This window comes from Crinia signifera, chromosome 2 (genome assembly GCF_055691185.1).
Source record: "Crinia signifera chromosome 2, ASM5569118v1, whole genome shotgun sequence".
Classification (NCBI taxonomy): domain Eukaryota; kingdom Metazoa; phylum Chordata; class Amphibia; order Anura; family Myobatrachidae; genus Crinia; species Crinia signifera.
Window position 1 is genome coordinate 115,620,426 of NC_139218.1, and position 21,362 is coordinate 115,641,787.

Here is a 21,362-nt window from a genome sequence, read left to right on the forward strand (position 1 = left end):
AGGAAATCCTCGCCATCACAGGACGGCGAGAATTCCCCAAATTAGCGAGACCTGCGGCTAATGCAAAAAACTCGCTGTTTTTAGCCGCGAGTCTCGCTGCTACTGGAGCCGCATACATCAATTCCCCCTCGCTCAAAAAATGGAGCGAGGGGGAATTGGCATATGAGGGGGGTTCATTGAATACTGACAGGGTGAGTGGTGACAGCGAGCAGGAATCCCTGCTCGTTGTCACCGCTCGCCCACGGCATTGAATACACCCCAAAGTCTCTCACTGTACTGAAAAATATTTGCAGCAGTACAATATACTGGAGGAAAGACTTCCCTGGGTCCTAATGCCCAATATCTTTTCAACAAATACATGAAAACCACACACATTGCCATGTTAGTTATGCTCATGTTTTAATAGATCAATTTATCACAAAGTAAAAACATTTCCAGTGATGTTATACAATAATTATATAGAAATGTATGTATATCATTAGTAAAAATGATAGATTTTATTTAACTTTGTGATGTTAAAGCTGAATGAACTTGATGCATCTTTTTTGCAAATTTAGCAAGTTTGCCAAAAGCTCTACCGAATCCCCTCTCATCTCTCATTTCTTCCCGGTCCTGTTGTAGCTCCCTTTTTTCATTCTCATTGTTGCCTTCTTCTTCCCTACACCAGTGAGAAAATGTTATTGTCAGCAAGTATAGTATTAGTTAATTGTAATGTAAACCATCATGATTAGTAATTTCTGTCTAATTCCGAGCAGCAGGTTAGATAGAGACTAATTGTTGGTGAAGTAACACTTGTATTTGTAAGTAGTATAGGATCAATTAAAATGACAAATTATGTTTGAAGAAACTTGAATTGACAACAAAAGTATAGAGGACACTCCCATTGTCATAAGAGGGATACATTTACTAAATATTCAACATTAAACTGACCTAAATCATCCCTGTGGGATTGCTGCCAATCTCTATTTTTATAAAGGGTCAATTATTTACAAGGCATGGTTTACTAAATTTACCCCCATGGCTTAGTAGCACAATGGAGATAAGTAATTATACCTGTATGTCTCACACTTGACACTTTATTTTGTATTTGTCTCAAATATGTATTGCCAACATTGACAGAAAAACACATTGCTGCCAGGAATACACATTATAAATTGTTGAAAGTATTATAATTGCAGACCTTTCATCCATGACATTGGATATGACCAGCCAAGTCATGTGGTCTGAATGGGTTGTCATGGCTGACCAATATACTGTAGTCAATGCATTTTAGAAAAGCTGAATGGGTGCACAGAATCTTAACTTCCCTGCACCCACCTGCAATCAATTCAGTAATTTATCAAAATCTGGGGACCCTTAAAGTCAGAGGTGAGTTTAGACATCATGTAAAATAACAATTTAGCACCCCCTTCATTTAAACGATAAATTTATTCCTGATTAATTCACCTTGGATTATTTGCCGTTTTTCTTCCTTACATTCTCTTACTGCATATTACTTTACTGTCCCATTACCTCTAATTTCCATTAATTAGAGTTGGTAAATAAAAAGGGTTTTTATGGTTGCCTCTACTCAGTGGAGACAGCAAGATACTGAGTTGCAGAGCTGGAGACCAGGTTGAGGTGTTGCATATTTTTTAGCTGAGATAGATAGATGATGTAAGCCTGCACTCTGCTGCTCTGTGATTTAATATAGCACCAGGTGCCCTCCCTGACAGACCAAGATTAGGTGGTTCCCCACACACAGCAGATGGATGTGCAGCACTCAGGCGACTTGGAGTAAGGAAGACCGAGTCCTGTATTATAGCCAGGTCTCTGCCTTCCTTACTCCAAGTCGCCTGAGTGCCAGCAATAATTGGACCTGTTGCCTTCCCTCAGCCAAACAAATTGTTCCGCTGTAGAATACAATGTTGCAGGGCGGCACTCCAAGGATTTCAAAATAATGACCGGACATAGTAGTGTCGATTGCCAACGTTTCAAATCTTTACTAGCTTTTCATCCCTGAAGAAAAATCTAGTAAAGATTTGAAACATTGGCGATTGACACTGCTATGTCCGGTCATTATTTTGAAATGCTTGGAGTGCCACCCTGCAACATATATATATATATATATATATATCAGTGGTAGACAAGTGCGCCTTCAGTGTTAAACATAAAAGGAGGATATCCTTAAAAAATAAAGTGATATGCGTACCAGAAGAAAAGAAAAAGATCACTTGTAGCAGTGTCTTTTTTGTGACCGCCTCCTGATTGGTCTTCCTCGTCTGCCAGTGCAGAACTCGGATGGAGTATACGAGCCCAAAGGAGAGGATATATTTGTGTTAAGAATCCAGAAATGCTTGGTACAGATGGAACCGGGCTCGTCTTTGCAGGGGATGGCGATGGTGACGCCAGCCGCCATCCCCCGCCATCTGTATCTGCGAAAGGATACGCACGCGCACGAGATGCGCTCGCGTCCCCTTTCGCACGGTTCCACCGGGTCCCCGCTGACTTGTCAGCGGTCACCCGGGGTCCCTACCGCCTCCCCGCACTCCCCCTAACCCTGTCCGTCTCCCTAAAGCAGAGACGGATAGGGTCCCGTCGCCCCGCCGCACGGAAACTGAGACGCGCGTCTCAGTCAGATGGAGAACTGGGCTGCTGGCGGATCGCCAGCAGTGACAGTCTGGCGATTCGCCAGCAAGAGGGAGCCCAGCTCCATCTGTATAACTGGTGATTAGTGATGGTTTACTGCCACCTTGTGGTCAAAACTTATAATTCACCCAGTGTATCTTACTGTTTAAAAAAATATATATAAATGACTGACTCACACTAGACAGGGGTCTGATACCGACAGAGACAGCTGTAGACCTTTCCAGCTTAAGGTACCTTAAACAGAGAGACCCTCCCATAAACGGGGGTAAGAAGTAGGTGGTGTGATAACGTTTTAAAAGGTTTTAATAATAAAAAAGACATATGTAATGGACTCGTACAATTTAAACAAAATATAAAAGCTTCTATAGTAATAAGGTGCGCTGCTATGGTATGCATATCACTTTATTGTTTAAGGATATCCTCCTTTTACATTTAACACTGAAGGCGCACTTGTCTACCACTGACTTTTGAACCGGTCACGTCGGAAAAACGTGATCATTTGAGACATTTTGCAGCCACTTGTATCTTCTTTGAGTGTTATTAATTTTATTTATATGTAATTTCAGTTATCAATATTATTCAATTCACTACGTGTCACTGTTTAAAGGTTGCAGCACTTAGTGCACCACACATATTATATATATATAGTATATGTATGTATATATGGAAGTTCTCAAACTAAAGCATACACATATTAAGCCTCTATAATGGCACATTTAAAGAAGATTGCAGCAACTTATAACTGAATTCTATGTTTCAAATCTGAAAGTTATGATGTGCCAATTTACATTTTACTGCAGCCAAAGCAGCCCATAGAACCAGGGGCATGCTCATGTGCAGCACCTACAGTAGGTCGGTATTGTGCATGCGCTATTCCTGTTCATGTCATCTGTATTGTATAGGCATGGTGACCTTGATTTAACTGCTACCGAGCAACTCCATAGAAGCTGGTGGGCAGGGCCGGCGATACCCACTCAGCAGCTCCTGCAAAGCAGGAAGGCACTAGCTGAAAAGGCGCTGTCTCCCTCCCTGCTCTGCTAAAGCTGCCTCAGCCCTTACTGTCACTGCCTCCGGCATGCCGCCCACAGCGCCTGTCTAACAGTGGGCGGCAGTATGGAGAGGCTGAGCAGCTCCCTGCACCGCGCACACACTGTCCTCCTCCTGCGACCTGCTCCCTCTTCCTCACGGACACTTGCGCTGAGGCATGTAGCGCTGTCTGTGAATGCCTGGATGACATGTCATGTCAGGATCCGCCCCCGACCCATTGCCTCCCCTTCCTTCTTCTCAGTGTGCTGTGCCAGTGCCGCTGCCAGTCCTCAACACTCTGCCCCCTCTATCTCCTCCCCTCTTCTTCCATCTCCTCCTTCTCTCCCCTCCTTTCCCCCTTAGTCACGAGTGCTGCACATACTTTTTGTACTGCTTTTGAATCGCATCGCACACACATTGCATGCATGCCGTGCGATGTGATGCGATGCAATCTAGCCCATAACGTACACGATTCTCGCACGTGTATGAGCACATTTAGTGCCTGCAACATTTTGCGGACACAGCACGGACATGGTGTATGCATACATGACATGCACCCGAGATCCTCCATAGGATCGCATGGTTGCATACATTCCCACAATCGGGCTGCAGCTTGTTGCAATGGCAATGTGAAAGGGCGCAAAATGTATGGTTTGCAGGAGGGCACCGGACATCCTAGCACCGGCCCTGCTGGTGGGCATGTGCATGTGCAGTATCAAGGTCAGTACTAGGCATGTGCCAGTCTGGGTGCTTGTCATTATAGTACAGATGCCGGGGCCACAGTAGCATCAGGGACTGGTTGAGAGCAGCGGTGGTAAGGGGCAGGTGTGTTTTCTGGCATCACTTTAAGTGAGGAACCGCCACTGATACCAGGACTGTGATGCGAACACAGCATGGTATGCTTTGCATGTTCGCATTAGTGCAAGGTCCCATAGTAATCAATAGGCATATCCCCTCTGGCTTGATTAATGTGAATGCATAGCAGGAGCATATGAATAGAGTATACTCAACTATGCCAGGTGTTGTATACCGCAATAAGTATGCATTGCAGCAACAACATAATTGGACACATTTTTATATGACTGATCAGTCTGGGGTTTTGCTGGTATTTGGAGAAATTATCTTTCTTTGCTATTTCATCATTTAAGTGTTAGGGCGAGACGTATTAAAATACATTGCCGCCCACCGCGATGCCAGCGCATATGTACTAACATCGCGGTGCAATGACCCCCCGCGATACCTGTACTGTGGTGTGTGGGGGGTCTCCGTCATCTCCCTGCCGCCTGCTTCTCCCCTTATGCCGGGGACAGCTAAACAAGCTGTCCCCGGCGCCTCCTCCTCCTCCCCCCTGCAGCTGGAAGGACGTCCGGCTGCTTTACTAGGGGAAGGAAGGGCTTACCTTCCAGGTCCTGGAGGACCTGGCCTAAGGTAAGCCAAAGGGAGGGGGAGAGGGGGGTCGGCGGGTTTGTGGCGGAGGCATCGGACGGCGAAAAGAAGCCCATAGGCTTCTATAGGGTATCGCCACCAAAAGGTGACGATACCCTACAATGCGGTATCGTGGCGGCGGAGTTTTAATACATAGGAAAATGCGGTAAAACAGGGGTTTTACCGCATTTTCCCCTTAGTACATTCCGCCCTTAATGAGAATATGTGTATAGAGTACAGTGTATTAAAGTAATTGAGAAATATATTTTTCATAGTTTTAACTAGAAGTGCTGCAGCAATTAGGATAAAGAAGTATATTTAGCTTCATAGAGAGAAGTATTGTTTATTGTCCACCCCTATATGCTGGACATGGATAGCAACATCTCTTAATATTAACCCACAGGCCTGTGTGATTGCATTGGGGAAGATCAAACATGGAGTGAAGTCGGGTAAGATCATTTACCTTTAGAGATATTGTATTGTGCATCATAAAGGAAATAGATTTAACAACTAACCAACTATTTACTTACCCGGAAAGCTGACTGCAAAATACATCAGTCAAAATGACTAATAATAACTCTACCAAGGCACTGTGAGAAACTGCTTTTATTAACAAAGCTAGTTTTCACCCTCTAACAAATAGTTACATTGAGTGAGCTAAGGACTTCGCCACCTCCAACCAGTGGTGTAGCTAGGTGCCACGGCGCCCGGAGCAAAGGCATGTTTCGCGCCCCCCCCTCCCCCCCAATTTGTAGTAGGTGAGGCTCCTGCACAGTGAAAAGTGGGCAGGGACCAACATTATACCACACACCGTAATGCCCATTGGACATTTTAGTGAACTCTGTAATTCCAATTACACATAAGCCCACACATGATGCCCATTACATACTATATAACACTCCGCAATGCCCATGTGTCAGAAGCCGCCGCCGCGCATATGTCTCCCCGTCCTCCGGGGTACGCGGCGGGCGGCTCTCTGACTATCGGAACGTTGCTAGGCAACGTCCCGAGCGTCCGCGACGTCACGTCCGGCGGCCGGGCGGCGGGGCGTTGCCTAGCAACGACATCCCCGCTGCCGCCCGGCAGGCCCCGGCGTCCGCGTCATCATGACGCGTCCCCTCAGCGTGCTGGGCGCACGTTCTGCCTTTATAATGGGGCCAGTGATGCCAGGCAGACGCTGGCTATAGTCCTCGTTGGACTCTGTGGTGCTCTTCACTGTGTCCTCTCCAACGCTGCATTTTGTCTCCAGCCTGCTCACCGTGGATTCCCTTCTCAGTGCTGCAGTTTCTTCCCTGCTCCCGCTCGTGGATCCTCTGGCTCAGAGACCTGCAGTGCTTCCCAGCTTCCTGCATTCTCCCTTCTCCTCGAGACCATTCCTGCCCATTCCCCTTCACTGGAGTGGTATCGTTATTTACGCATTATCTCTTTTATCATTTCATTTGCTGTACCGTAGTTTATTATTTTCTGTGGTTACTCTAGCTTGCCTAGTTCAGGGGTTGTTCTAGGGTCCCTGTCCAGGTCTCTTAGGTGTCCCCTGTCCCAGCCACCGGGGTCCCATTTAGCTCTCCCCTTGTCCATCTTGTTTCTCCGTCGGTAGGTTGTCGCCACCACCTAAAACGCTTTGGAGGGCACCGGAGTTGCACAGGCTTAACCCGTGCTTCAAACGTGGCTGCCGTGCGAGAAGATCTAGGGCCTCTGCACCTACCGGTGGACATACAGGGTGGCAACGGAGTTAGGGGCTGGGACAGTATCATCCCCTCCGGTGCTGACCTCTCCCACCTTCGGGTCAGTAACCGGTCCACGTCAGTGTCCCGTGCTACGCGGCACTTACCCCTCATACTCTTGTCGGTATAACATCTGTCGAACGGCTATGATTATCAGCTAGAACCATTCGGCTTCCTAGCTTACATGGGTTCCTAGCCTGCCTGAGCCGTGTCGACACCACCACCTGGAGTATACGGCGCCACGCGCCTAACAGTATAGCCAGCCTATAGTTTTGTGGGCCCATTCACCCCCGCAGTGAACGGTCCATATTCCCATACCGCTATTTTTTCATTTTTTATTGCTTGGTCGTCATGGATCCCAACGCGGCCCAAGCTCTGGCCAATCAGGTTTCGCTCCTGACCAAACAGTTACAGGAGTTATCGATTAAGGTAGAGACCAGATTCTCAGCTCCGCCACCAGTGGTTTCTCACCAGGAACCCAAGGTTAACTTCCCTGATAGGTTTTCAGGTCATAGGCCCCATTTCATAAACTTTAGAGAGAGTTGTAGGTTGTTTTTTCAGTTAAAGCCACACTCCTCAGGTTCCGAGCAACAGAAAGTGGGTCTTGTGATTTCCCTTCTCCAGGGGGACCCCCAGTCTTGGGCCTTTAGTCTGGCTCCAGACGATCCTGCTCTCCGCTCGGTAGATGCCTTTTTTCAGGCATTAGGAGTCCTTTACGACGATCCTGACAGATCAGCCTCCGCTGAGGCTTACCTTAGAGCCCTGAAACAGGGTCATCTGTCTGCCGAAGAGTACAGTGCCAAGTTTAGACGTTATGCCGCCGACTCTGGGTGGAATGATCCAGCCCTACGGAGTCAGTTTCGTCTAGGTCTGGCGGATAACGTTAAGGATGGCTTGGTACAATATCCCTCTCCTCCTTCTTTGGATAAATTAATCCTTCTAGCCATACGTATCGATCGGAGGATTAGGGAGAGGCGGTGCGAAAGAGAGGCTCAAGCGTTACCCAGTTTTGAGCTCCCAGAGGAGGCTCCCCCAGACCTGGGTGAACCTATGCAGCTTGGGGCTACCAGGTTATTTTCTAGGCTCACTCCCAAGGAGAAGGCCCGACGACGTTCCCTGGGGCTATGTATGTACTGTGGATCTAAGGATCATATCCTGAACAAATGTCCCCTGTTACAGGGAAACGGCAGAGCCCAGAAGTAATGGGGAGTATCTTCTCGGGCCTTTCATTGTTTTCCCCATCTGATTCGTTGTTTATCCCAGTTAGTTTCCGTTCCTGGGAGGGTAAGGCGTTAGTGGATTCTGGCGCCGCAGCCAATTTTCTGGACAGTAAAATTGTCAATGATATGGGATTACCGCTGCAACCGTTGACGTCCCAGCTCACCGTTTGCGGATTAGACGGTAATACCCTGCTCGGCGGAGCAATCACTTATTTTGTTGAATTATTTGATTTCCGAGTTGGACTCTCCCATTCGGAGAGCATAAAGTTTTTTGTTCTTCAGTGTCCCATTACACCTATTGTGCTTGGCCTTCCCTGGCTCAAAAGACACAATCCGGTCTTTGATTGGCGGTCTGGGGAATTGATACGGTGGGGTAAGGAGTGCTTTGAGCATTGTATCAGTTTTCCAGCTCTTCTCACCACTCCCATCCCTGCTGGGTTACCTACCCAGTATGCGGAATTCGCGGATGTTTTTTCTAAGAAAGAGGCGGACTCTCTTCCTCCGCATCGCCCGTATGACTGCGCCATTAATTTGTTACCCGACTCTAAATTACCCAAGGGTAGATTGTACTCTTTGTCTTTGCCTGAAGAGAAGGCTATGCAGGAGTACGTGGAGGAGAGCCTAGAAAAAGGCTTCATCAGAGCCTCCAAATCTCCAGTTGGAGCAGGTTTTTTTTTTGTTAAAAAAAAAGATGGGACCTTACGTCCCTGCATTGATTTTCGTCAGTTAAACGATATCACGGTAAAAAATTCTTATCCGTTGCCATTGATTTCCGTTCTTTTTGACCAGTTGCGTACAGCTGTGGTTTTTTCGAAGATTGATTTACGCGGAGCTTATAATCTCATCCGCATTAAGGCGGGAGATGAGTGGAAGACAGCGTTCAACACTCACTCAGGCCATTATGAGTATTTAGTCATGCCATTCGGCCTTGCCAACGCACCTGCTGTGTTCCAGGACTTCATCAACGATGTTCTCAGGGAGTTTTTAGGCATTTTCGTTGTGGTGTATCTTGACGACATCTTAATTTATTCTTCTTCTTTGGATCAACATCGCCAGCATGTCAGGGCTGTGCTTCAGAAGCTTAGGGAGAATAATCTTTTTGCCAAACTCGAGAAATGTGAGTTCGAGGTAGATTCCATTTCTTTCCTTGGTTACATTATCTCTCCCAAGGGTTTCGCCATGGATCCTGCCAAGCTTAAGGCCATTCGGGAGTGGGTGCAACCTTCGAATTTGAAGGCGGTTCAAAGGTTTTTGGGCTTCGCGAACTACTACAGGAGGTTTATTTCCCACTTCTCAGATATTGTCGCCCCCATCGTGGCCCTCACCAGGAAGGGAGCCGATCCTGCATCTTGGCCTGGTTCTGCCATTAAGGCCTTTAAAGAGCTCAAACGGGCATTCTCTTCTGCTCCCATTCTTCGACACCCCGATCCCGAATTCCCTTTTATCCTCGAGGTAGACGCATCAGAGATTGGCGTAGGTGCGGTCCTTTCCCAAATGGACAAATTGGATGGCTTGTTGCATCCATGTGCGTTCTACTCCAGGAAATTCTCAGAGGCCGAATCCAATTATGATGTGGGTAACAGGGAATTGCTGGCCATCAAGTGTGCCTTGGAAGAGTGGAGGCATTGGTTGGAAGGGGCCAAATTTCAGGTCACTATTTTTACCGATCATAAAAATTTGGCATACTTACGATCAGCCAAGAGGTTGAATTCAAGACAAGCCAGGTGGGCGTTATTTTTTGCCAGGTTTAATTTTTTAATCACTTATCGTCCTGGAGCTAAAAACATCCTAGCTGATGCCTTGTCCAGAAGTTTTTCGGCCATACAAGATCCAGTGCCTCATCCCGATCCTATTATTCCCCCTTCATGTATTTTGGCGGGGCTCACTCAAGGGCTCTTGGATTCGGTGCTTTTGGCTCAAGCTTCGGCTCCCGCTACCACTCCGGAGGGTAGATTATTTGTTCCCCAGAGGCTCCGTGAGAGGGTCTTTTCCGAGTTTCACTCATGCAAATCCGCTGGTCATCCGGGGGTTTCTAAAACTCTTTCTTTGATGTCTCGTGCCGTCTGGTGGCCGGAGATGAAAAGAGAGGTGGAGCATTTTATTTCCAGATGTAACACATGTGCTCAGAACAAATCCTCTCGCCTTTCCCCCATAGGCCAGCTTCTTCCCCTACCTGTTCCTGATAAACCTTGGACGCATATCTCCATGGATTTCGTTACGGATTTACCATCATCATCCGGTTTTAATACCATATGGGTCGTGGTAGACAGATTTAGTAAGATGGCACATTTTGTTCCTCTCAAGGGCTTACCCTCGGCTAAGACATTAGCCTCTTTATTCATCACCCATATCTTTCGTGCTCACGGACTGCCCTCTGACATTGTATCGGACAGAGGTGTCCAGTTCGTTGCCAGATTCTGGAGGATGATCTGTTTAGCTTTGCAAGTCAAACTTAGTCCATCGACTGCCTTTCACCCTCAGTCGAATGGTCAGACTGAACGAGTTAACCAATCCTTGGAACAGTTCCTGCGGTGTTATGTCTCCAAGACTCAGCGGGACTGGGTTGAGAATTTGCCTTTCGCAGAGTTTTCATATAATAACGCTTGGCATGCCGCCACCAAAAAGTCTCCGTTTTTTTGTAATTACGGTTTCCACCCTAGAGCGAACTCTTTCTTTCCCACTTATGCCAAAGTGGGTAATTCTAGGTGGGTGGCTTCTAAGAGAAAGATTTGGCGCGTGGTTCGGGGAGCACTCCTCTCTGCTGCCATGTCAGCCAAACACTTCTCTGACCGCCACAGGAGACCATGCCTGTTCAAGGTTGGAGACTGGGTCTGGCTTTCTACTAAAAACATCAAGCTCCGGCAGTTCTCACGTAAATTGGGCCCACGTTTTATTGGTCCCTATAAGATCATTCAAAAGCTTAATCCGGTCGCATTTAAATTGTGGCTTCCCCGTACTCTCAGAATTAACAACACCTTCCACTGCTCCCTCTTCAAGCCTGCTCTCCAGCCTAGTGTTCGTAGGCCAGTGCCCATCCTACGTCAAGGGCATAAGGAGTATGTTGTTGAATCCATTCTGGATTCCAAAATTTCCAGAGGGAAAATTTTTTTCTTAGTGCATTGGAGGGGCTTTGGACCGGAAGAGAGGTCTTGGGTCACTGATCAGGATCTTCACGCTCCCAGGCTCAAAAGGAGATTCTTTCAGTCTTTTCCCGACAAACCCGGAATTAGAGGTCAGTTGACCTCTCCTCAAGGGGGGGGTACTGTCAGAAGCCGCCGCCGCACATATGTCTCCCCGTCCTCCGGGGTACGCGGCGGGCGGCTCTCTGACTATCGGGACGTTGCTAGGCAACGTCCCGAGCGTCCGCGACGTCACGTCCGGCGGCCGGGCGGCGGGGCGTTGCCTAGCAACGACATCCCCGCTGCCGCCCGGCAGGCCCCGGCGTCCGCGTCATCATGACGCGTCCCCTCAGCGTGCTGGGCGCACGTTCTGCCTTTATAATGGGGCCAGTGATGCCAGGCAGACGCTGGCTATAGTCCTCGTTGGACTCTGTGGTGCTCTTCACTGTGTCCTCTCCAACGCTGCATTTTGTCTCCAGCCTGCTCACCGTGGATTCCCTTCTCAGTGCTGCAGTTTCTTCCCTGCTCCCGCTCGTGGATCCTCTGGCTCAGAGACCTGCAGTGCTTCCCAGCTTCCTGCATTCTCCCTTCTCCTCGAGACCATTCCTGCCCATTCCCCTTCACTGGAGTGGTATCGTTATTTACGCATTATCTCTTTTATCATTTCATTTGCTGTACCGTAGTTTATTATTTTCTGTGGTTACTCTAGCTTGCCTAGTTCAGGGGTTGTTCTAGGGTCCCTGTCCAGGTCTCTTAGGTGTCCCCTGTCCCAGCCACCGGTGTCCCATTTAGCTCTCCCCTTGTCCATCTTGTTTCTCCGTCGGTAGGTTGTCGCCACCACCTAAAACGCTTTGGAGGGCACCGGAGTTGCACAGGCTTAACCCGTGCTTCAAACGTGGCTGCCGTGCGAGAAGATCTAGGGCCTCTGCACCTACCGGTGGACATACAGGGTGGCAACGGAGTTAGGGGCTGGGACAGTATCATCCCCTCCGGTGCTGACCTCTCCCACCTTCGGGTCAGTAACCGGTCCACGTCAGTGTCCCGTGCTACGCGGCACTTACCCCTCATACTCTTGTCGGTATAACATCTGTCGAACGGCTATGATTATCAGCTAGAACCATTCGGCTTCCTAGCTTACATGGGTTCCTAGCCTGCCTGAGCCGTGTCGACACCACCACCTGGAGTATACGGCGCCACGCGCCTAACACCATGACATACTATATAACACCGTAATCCCCATTACATACTATATAACACACCGTAATGCCCATTACATACTATATAACACTCGGCAATGCCCATAACATACTATATAACACTCCGCAATGCCCATGACATACTACATAACACACTGTAATGCCCATTACATACTATATAACACACCGTAATGCCCATTACATACTATATAACACACCGTAATGCCCATTACATACTATATAACACACCGTCATGCCCATTACATACTATATAACACACCTTAATGCCCATCACATACTATATAACACACCGTAATGCCCATTACATACTATATAACACACCGTAATGCCCATTACATACTATATAACACACCGTAATGCCCATCACATACTATATAACACACCGTAATGCCCATTACATACTTTATAACACCGTAATCCCCATAACATACTATATAACACCGTAATCCCCATAACATACTATATAACACACCGTAATGCCCATTACATACTATATAACACACCGTAATGCCCATCACATACTATATAACACTCCGCAATGCCCATTACATACAACACACCATAATACCGATTACACATTTGACACATAAGTGCCACTTACCTCAATGCCAGGGGCTTCATGCTCAATGCCAAGGGGCTTCATGCTCGATGCCAAGGGGCTTCATGCTCGATGCCAAGGGGGAAGTAGGGTGCAGCAGGGTGGGCGGGTGCAGTAGGATGCAGCAGGGTGGGTGGGTAAGTGCAGTAGGATGCAGCAGGGTGGGTGGGTGAGTGCAGTAGGATGCAGCAGGGTGGGTGGGTGAGTGCAGTAGGATGCAGCAGGGTGGGTGGCTGCAGTAGGATGCAGCAGGGTGGGTGGGTGGCTGCAGTAGGGTGGGTTTGTGGGTGCAGCAGGGTGGGTGGGTGGCTGCAGTAGGATGCAGCATGGTGGGTGGGTGGCTGCAGCAGGGTGGGTGGGTGGCTGCAGCAGGGTGGGTTTGTGGGTGCAGTAGGGTGGGATTGTGGGTGCAGCAGGGTGGGTGGGTTATGTGGTTAGGAGGGTGAGTGCAGCAGGGTGGGTGGAGGGTGGGAGTACACCATAGTTACAGCCAGGCGCCCCCCCTGCCTGTGCTGACAGAGACAGTGTGTGTGTGCTGTGAGTGTGCACCCCTCCCCTCTCCTCCCCCCTGCCAGTGTGCACACTGCCACCCGCTCACGGCTCTATGCGCTGTGTCCGGGAGAGAGATGCGGCTATGTAAAATTCATATCTCCCGCTGGACCGCTAGCCAATAGGCGCTCGCGGTCCAGCAGCCATCAGTTGATTGGCTGCTGGACCGCAAGCGCCCATTGGCTAGCGGTCCAGCGGGACCCGTGAATTTTACATAGCAGCAGCGAGCATGTCTCTGTCACCGGACGGAGTGGGGAAGCTGGCTGGCGGGCGGGGAAGCTGGCTGGCGGGCGGGCGGGGAAGCTGGCTGGCGAGCGAGCTGGCGGTGCCACAGCACAGCTCCGGCGACATGCAATCATCCTGCACCCGGAGCGTGTGCTCCGCCGGCACCGCCCTCGCTACGCCTCTGCCTCCAACACATTCTGAATGTACAGCCTGGACCGCTGTCACTGTACTCCCTGCCTGCAGGTCTCTAAGACCTATGCTCATAGCCAGTACTTTCTGTTCACCCTAATATAACTAGTCATATTTTCTCTGTATCCATTTCTGTGTGCCAGATTCCACATCAGTTCTCTGCGCACTGTGTATGTCCCTCTACACCTACTTCTCACACTACTTACCATAACTCTGCACTTATTTTCTTTTCTCTATTTTGACACTATCTTTCTGCACGACACTGTTGTACCAGAGCCATGGCTCCTCAATCCCGTGCATTCCCTATTCACTCTGCATGCTTTCTGCCCCCTAGCAGGGTGTGTTGTGGCATGGGCCACTGTGCAAAGCTGTTAGGGGTCAAGGGTGCAGGTGGAGGGGGGAGAGGATGATAGGAGGAGAGAGGACTACTTTGTCCTGACCATCTCATCATGTCCTGACCATCTCTGTCATGCTCACCCTCTTTTGCCTAAAATCAAGCTTGAAGGAAAATAATGTTTTCAGTAAAATTGACTCCATATATTACATTAATAATATATTGTTATAACCAAATTAGAAATGGAAGCTTTCAGATTAACTGACACGGACACCTAAAAGCTAATTCAATTCATGGGATGACCAAATCTAGTTCTCACATAGAAAAATTTTTGAGACTGTTCTATGCGACACCAGAAAAAATTAGCAAATTTTGGCCTCAACAACCAAATATATGTTGGAGATGTATGGAGGAAAGAGGGGATCTCCTACATGTCTTTTGGGCATGTAAGGGCTTAAAAAGTCTGTGGTCCGAAATAGAATCTCTAATTTGGCAAGTAACAGGAGTAAAAATAAAACTAACTCCCCAAATGGTGTTGCTACACATATATAACAAAGAAGAGAAAATAAAAAACAAATATGTAGTAAACCAGATATATATTGCAGCTAAAACAGCAATAGGCCAGAACTGGAAACAAACTCAAGCACCTAACTTAAATTTAGTAATGAACAAAATAAATTACGCATATAAAATGGAAACTTTAGATGTACAAGGAAGTAATGCAACAAAAAAATGGCAAATATGGAGAAAATATGTGGAAAAAACACCACTTGGGGGGATTTAGGATCTAGGATTTAAAAGATTTAGAAAAACAGACTGGAGAGTAAGAGGGACCGAAAAACCTATAAAATAAAACAACATATAACCAACTGTAATAATTGAGATTAATGAACACAAACCTGTAAATGTTAAATGTTCAATGTTTGTACTTGAATGTGAGTGTATACATGTGAGATATAAATACATGAATGCTCATGTTAAATATATCCAAACGTATGTAATGTAATTGTCTTTTTAAAATGAAATAAAAAAAAAAAATAATAATATATTGTTATAACCAAATTAGAAATGGAAGCTTTCAGATTAACTGACACGGACACCTAAAAGCTGCATTTTACATGTTAGGTGCTGTCCATAACCGCTTGCTAAACCTTTTAGTGACTTTCACTAAGAGTAAATGTAAGTATATCATACTGTAATACCAAAGTATACAACTAAGTAACAATAGTTAAGTAATAAGCAGTAGCAAGTTGTCAACAAAATGAGTGTCAAATGAAATAACATGATTTATATATATATAAATGAATGTAGTTAAATAATTATGACAACTTACTTTTCCGCTTTCCCAAGTTGTACAAGGCAGGCAAGGGCCACAACTGCTGTCGCCAGAATTACCAATTTGGTCATCTTCTCGGGATTCTAAGATTCTGTTTAATAACATACATTGTAATGACTTTCTGCATGCAGACATCATTTACACATTGTTTCATCATATATACAAATACTACTATTAATCCTTATTTGTGTCCTTTTTATTTTTGGTTAAAAAGTTAATAGAATAGAAACCAAAACTTACACCCACTGTCTAGTTACACCTTGTCGGCAGACAACTTACTTTCTTCATAAGATTTTTATTTCCAGGGAGTTTGACTGCACAATCCTCTCTATCAGTTCCCCACCATGACATTACCTGGCCAATGTTAGTGTCATAGAGGTGAGATAATAAATGCCAACCCTCATGAAATGAACAGGCGGCTCATAACTATGTATGTTTTTTCACCTGGCCATTATGCAGTTCAACTACTATACAAGGCTTACCATCATTTCCATTAAAAGAAATATGATTATAATTATATTGTTCATTTAGATACAGGTTGAGTGTCCCTTATCCAAATTATTCTGAAATCCAAATACATTCCAGAAAGTGAAAAAAAAAATGTTCTCCCTGTCACCTCACTGCCGTCCACATCACACTGCTCTCCTACTGCTGATTCCCTTTCTAGTTTATGAACCATGAAACTATCTTTCTTCACCATCAGAAATGCCAGATCTGTCTGTAATATAATGGTCCTTGCGCACAACCTATTCATCGCCAAGCCTTTACTAAAACTTGTATTTCCACCTCTGACACCAATTCTCCCACTGTTATCTCTGATAATGAGCTCATTATCTGAGGAAGCCGCTGATTCCCTAAGGAGACGGGGAAACGCGTCATTTGATATTTGTTTTCTTCACTGAGCAATGTTTTTTCGGTACTTGTTTAGTTTCACGGTGGCAGCGTTAGTCGGAGCAGCGTCTGTGTCCCCTTGCGGGACTATCCACGCTATCTAAAATCAACTCCATGCCAACATAGATAGTGGGGGTATGAACAAATTCACATTGGCATGGACTTTATTCTAGATAGTTTTCCGAGCGCCGAACCCGGAAGTAGCGGGTGGCCATGCTGCCGCCATGAAACTAAACTAGTACCGTTTTTTCCTTGGACAGCTTTAACCAAGGAGCCTGGGCTTCCGGAACATACAATGCCAAATTCTGCTAATTCAGCTACAAGCAATTAAAAAAATAACTGTGAATGGCCAGACAAGGGAATATAGAGTGTATACCTCTATCTCCCATAAAGTGGACATAATCATTACTTATCCACATCCCCCCCCCCCCAGTAGGGTAATACAGAACCTGGGACAATAACAGTTTCTTATACAGATCTCACTTACAACTACTAATCCTGCTGGGGCAACAAGTAACATCTAATTGGTTTGGACTTACCATCACCACAACAAAAAATTAACCCTACTTACTTCATAGGATTAACCCTTTATGATTATTGATTATCCCCTGTTGCGGAATTTTTAAAAAAATTATCTTTTATATTTATTCCAAATGAATTTTTCATAATTTTATATTGGTATTTTTATCACTGGTCAGTAATTTCAGTGTAATAATTAATGTATTATATTTTCTTATATATACATTGTTCCAGCGCGTTTTATGCAATTTTTTTCATTCTTTGGGAATGGGCATTTCCCTAAGTAAACCCAGCTAGAACCTCCTGCATTTTGACCTGCACACATATATATTTATTTTAATTTGTCTGCATGCAGTATTGTATATGGTCCACACTCCACATTTTTTTTTACTAGAGACATTGTGCTATTGGGTATAGTGTCAATATTTCACTTTTTATCTCCTATAGGGGCCTCACATTGGGCCTTATTTTGGTTCATTCTTTCTGACAAAATCCTTCTTAGATGGACAAAACCATGTGCACTGCAGGGGGGGCAGATGTAACATGTGCAGAGAGAATTAGATTTGGGTGAGTAATTTTGTTTCTGTGCCGGGAAAATACTGACTGCTTTATTTTTACACTGCAATATAGATCTCACTTTGAAGTAAAACCCCACCCAAATCTAATTCTCTCTGCACATGTTACATCTGCCCCACCTGCAGTGCACATGGTTTTGCCCATCTAAGAAGGATTTTGTCAGAAAGAATGAACCAAAATAAGGCCCATTCTCACATACCACCAGTCAAGGGGTTTTCATGATAGTTTTGGTGTTGAGGTCCTTATATCCTCTAGGGTAGGGGTCCTCAAACTATTTTGCTCTGGGACCCCATCAGATAAAAAATATAATTACAGGACCCCAGCAATTTACTGCAGAAGGTCATCACATCACACGTGTAGTCAGCAGACAGCACATACATGGCAGCATTGTGGAGGCACAGAGTGATAGGAGGAGTCTAACATAACAGACAATTCAACAGATGTTTCAGACTCACTGACTGAGGTTAGAAAAGTCATCAGCCTGATGGTCAGCAACACGGAGTCGCGACCCCATGCTGAGAAGTTCGGGACCCACCTTGGGGTCAGGACCCACAGTTTGAGAACCGCTGCTCTAGGGCAGTGGTTCCCAAACTGTGTGCCTAGGCTCCCTGGGGTGCCTTGGGACACTTGAAGGGGTGCCTTGGATTAGTGTTCTAGAAGCAAGTGAAATTATTTATGGTCATTGTAAAAGGCAAAAACATTGCTGGTGGGCTACCGATAATAAAATATGTGGACAAACAGAAGCTAATCCTGTTCCTCACCCATAAATAAACCTATATGACATACAAATCAATTTACAGAATAAGAAACTTTTGGACTAGGGGTGCCGTGAAAAAAAATTCTGATGCTCTAAGGTGCCGTGATTTGAAAAAGTTTGGGATCCACTGCTCTAGGGAATACTACCAACATATAGTAGAACCTGTCATCCCTTCCATTATCTACATTTGCTCTCCATGCTATTCATCTCTTAACACCTGTGCACCTTTGGGTAGATGTCATTTATTAGCTCCATGGCACTCCTACAAAATTCCATGACAAATTTGCTTCCTAGCTCCCTCACTTCCTGTCTATAGATCTCCCTTCATTATATTAGGTAATTTAAAAATCATAATCAATATCACCAAAGTATCCTCTGCATATAAACTCCTTTACCTTCACATCATTGCTTGGTCTATCCAAGTGGATCTCCTCACCCTTCCATGTGTGTAAGTTGATTTGGGCTTCACTCACCATTGTGTAATTTCTTATTACTCCATGTCCACTTTGAATCCCTTCATCACTCACTACCCTTGTCTTTGCCACATACCTCATATCATCATCCCCCACCTATTACCTCACTACCTCCCCAGTAGACTCTATCCCCTCCAACCTCCACAATACCTATCTCTTTAGACCTCACCATCCCTTTTATTAAAAGCTTATCCTTGATTGTATTGTATGCAACTGCCTAACTGGTTTCATTTCCTCCCAGTCTGCTTGACCACATTTCAGTCTGGCTTCCATCATATCTACTCCACTGAAACTGCATCTGTGGTTAGTCTGTAACCACCTCATTGCAACAAACTCCAAGAGCCCCTACTCTCTGCTTACTCTTCTAGACCTTTCTGCTGCTAGATCTTTGTACTGTGGACCACCATCTCCTACTGCAAATCTTTCACTATCTTGGTCTTCATAATACTGCCCTCGTACTTCTCTAGCTGCTCCTTCTTTGTCTCCTCTCCTGAAACCACACCCATTCAAATAAAAGTAGGTGTCCAATGGGATTCAGTTCTTGAACATCTCATTTTCTATCTGTATAGTATGTACTCTTTAGATGAGCTCATTAGCTTGTTTAAATTCCAATATGCTGTCATCTCTGTGCTGATTATATTCTAATTGACCCTCTACCTGACAGAGACTTAATTTTGATATTTGTTTTATAAGCTCAGATCTTAGTATTATATTAGATTTTTTTTACTTTAATCAAGAAAATATATATAAACAATTACATGTAGTTAATTCTGTTCAACATGTGCTGATACTGATGCCAAATAAAGAGTTGTAGAAGAATAATCAATTTTCCAGAATATGAAATACAAAGATCAGTAAGAATATTAGACGTACTCACCTTAAGTCCTTGTTTTTGTTAGCACAAGCCTTTTCCCCAAGAGTGCTAACTATAAATCCTTCCAGCTCTTTATAGTGTGGAGGTAAGTAGTATTCAACCGTTAGCTGTTTGAGGTAAACATGACATACAAGTCACAAGCATCTGAAGTGATACCATCAATCTAAAACAATCTTGTGATATGTCAAGTTATATTGAATCTGAGCTCTATCCGGATCTGGCCAAAAAAAAGAAGAAAAAGAATTCCTACAAGGGGCACTCAGATTTGGCTAATGATTGCTCAAATAGCATCTATTCAAACACATTCAAATTTTGTATAGTGTCCCAAGAAAAAAGATTTAACATTTAACTTTTATTGTTATCAGAGTTAAAAATCAGTGAAAATATGGTTAAAATCAATTGTGAGAGTGCAATTACGTGTGTTAAAGTGTGAAAAAAATTAAAATAGAGCTGTTCGTTTGGTGTGTTACTCATAAAGGTTCAATGACCTATAGTTTTCAAAATGATGCCTATGTGTGAGTTGTTGCACTTATAATTTTATGTATTGCAGTCACAAAACCATCAATCCAATATATGACACTTGTAACACTCTGACTTGCGTCAGTAGGTGCTGAAATTAGATTGTTATGTTGCAAATGAATAATTCCTATGCAACTGTATCTATTCTCATTAACAGGATTTATTTAAGATTGTCAGAGTTGGTTGGCAACAATGTATGTTAGTAATGTGTCATAATATGGATGCCATGATTGTTAGGACTAATTTAGTTGATTCAATGTAAAAATCGTGTCGATCTCGTCGGTCGCATCGCATGCGATTTGGTCGCATGCGATGCGACAGACTCGATTTTTCTGACACGATCACCCCGATGTAAATCGGTGTGGCCGTGATAGGAAACAAGTACCGATTATAATAATTAGGTGAATGGTGATTGGGATTCCACCTTGTATTGTATTAATACAATTCCCCTGACTGCGCTATTAATATAGTGCACAGATGTAATAACATACCGCTGCGTGCAGATTACAGGAGAATGCTTAGTGACTGTAATATCAGTCAGAAGTTGACTCTAACATATCGTGAGTCTCTAATCTACAGATGATAGAAATGGCTGCTGCAGTCAGCCTATGTTATTGCTAATTAGATATCAAAATGCAAAAAAATTGCTAATAGCTTGTCCATCCATATGAGAGTTAATGCTGGGGGCATTCATAGGGTTAATGAGAACAACCCACAGTATAAATGTGGTAGTAGTGTGTATATTTATTAGCGTGCTGTTAATGCGAATTATAATCCTATCTCACTGAAATGTTCTCACAGTGCCCCAGTAATAGTTGGTATAATTACCAGGATGGATTTAAACCTTGCCACATTGTTATGTCACTATCATTGATTTGATTCTAAAGGCCCATACACACTAGTAGACTTTCATTTCAAAAGACTTTGCCAAAATCTTTGATAGATATATCTTTCACCAAAGTAGTGCGTACACACTAGACTATTTTCCTCAAAGAGCGAGAGATTTTCAGGAGGCGAAAGACTTTGCTGAAAATCTTTCATATACAAGGCTATTTACATAATGGGCTGGGTTTGAATTCCAAGGGTGGGAGCAGGGTCCATTTTAATCAGTGCATTCCTGTTCTTGGTGCCTGATTCAGAACCGATTGCTGGCAAAATCCCGC

General features: G+C 45.0%; 1 long non-coding RNA gene across 1 annotated transcript; it reads right to left on the bottom strand.

Annotated features, from left to right (window-relative positions):
- Positions 1–542: 542 nt before the first annotated feature.
- LOC146058838 (uncharacterized) lies at positions 543–19,712 on the bottom strand. Its single transcript, XR_014469992.1, has 3 exons — positions 19,684–19,712; positions 15,588–15,681; positions 543–658 (listed from the first exon to the last, which is right to left on the bottom strand). It is a non-coding gene; the product is annotated as an uncharacterized LOC146058838 (long non-coding RNA).
- Between the last annotated feature and the right edge of the window lie 1,650 nt (positions 19,713–21,362).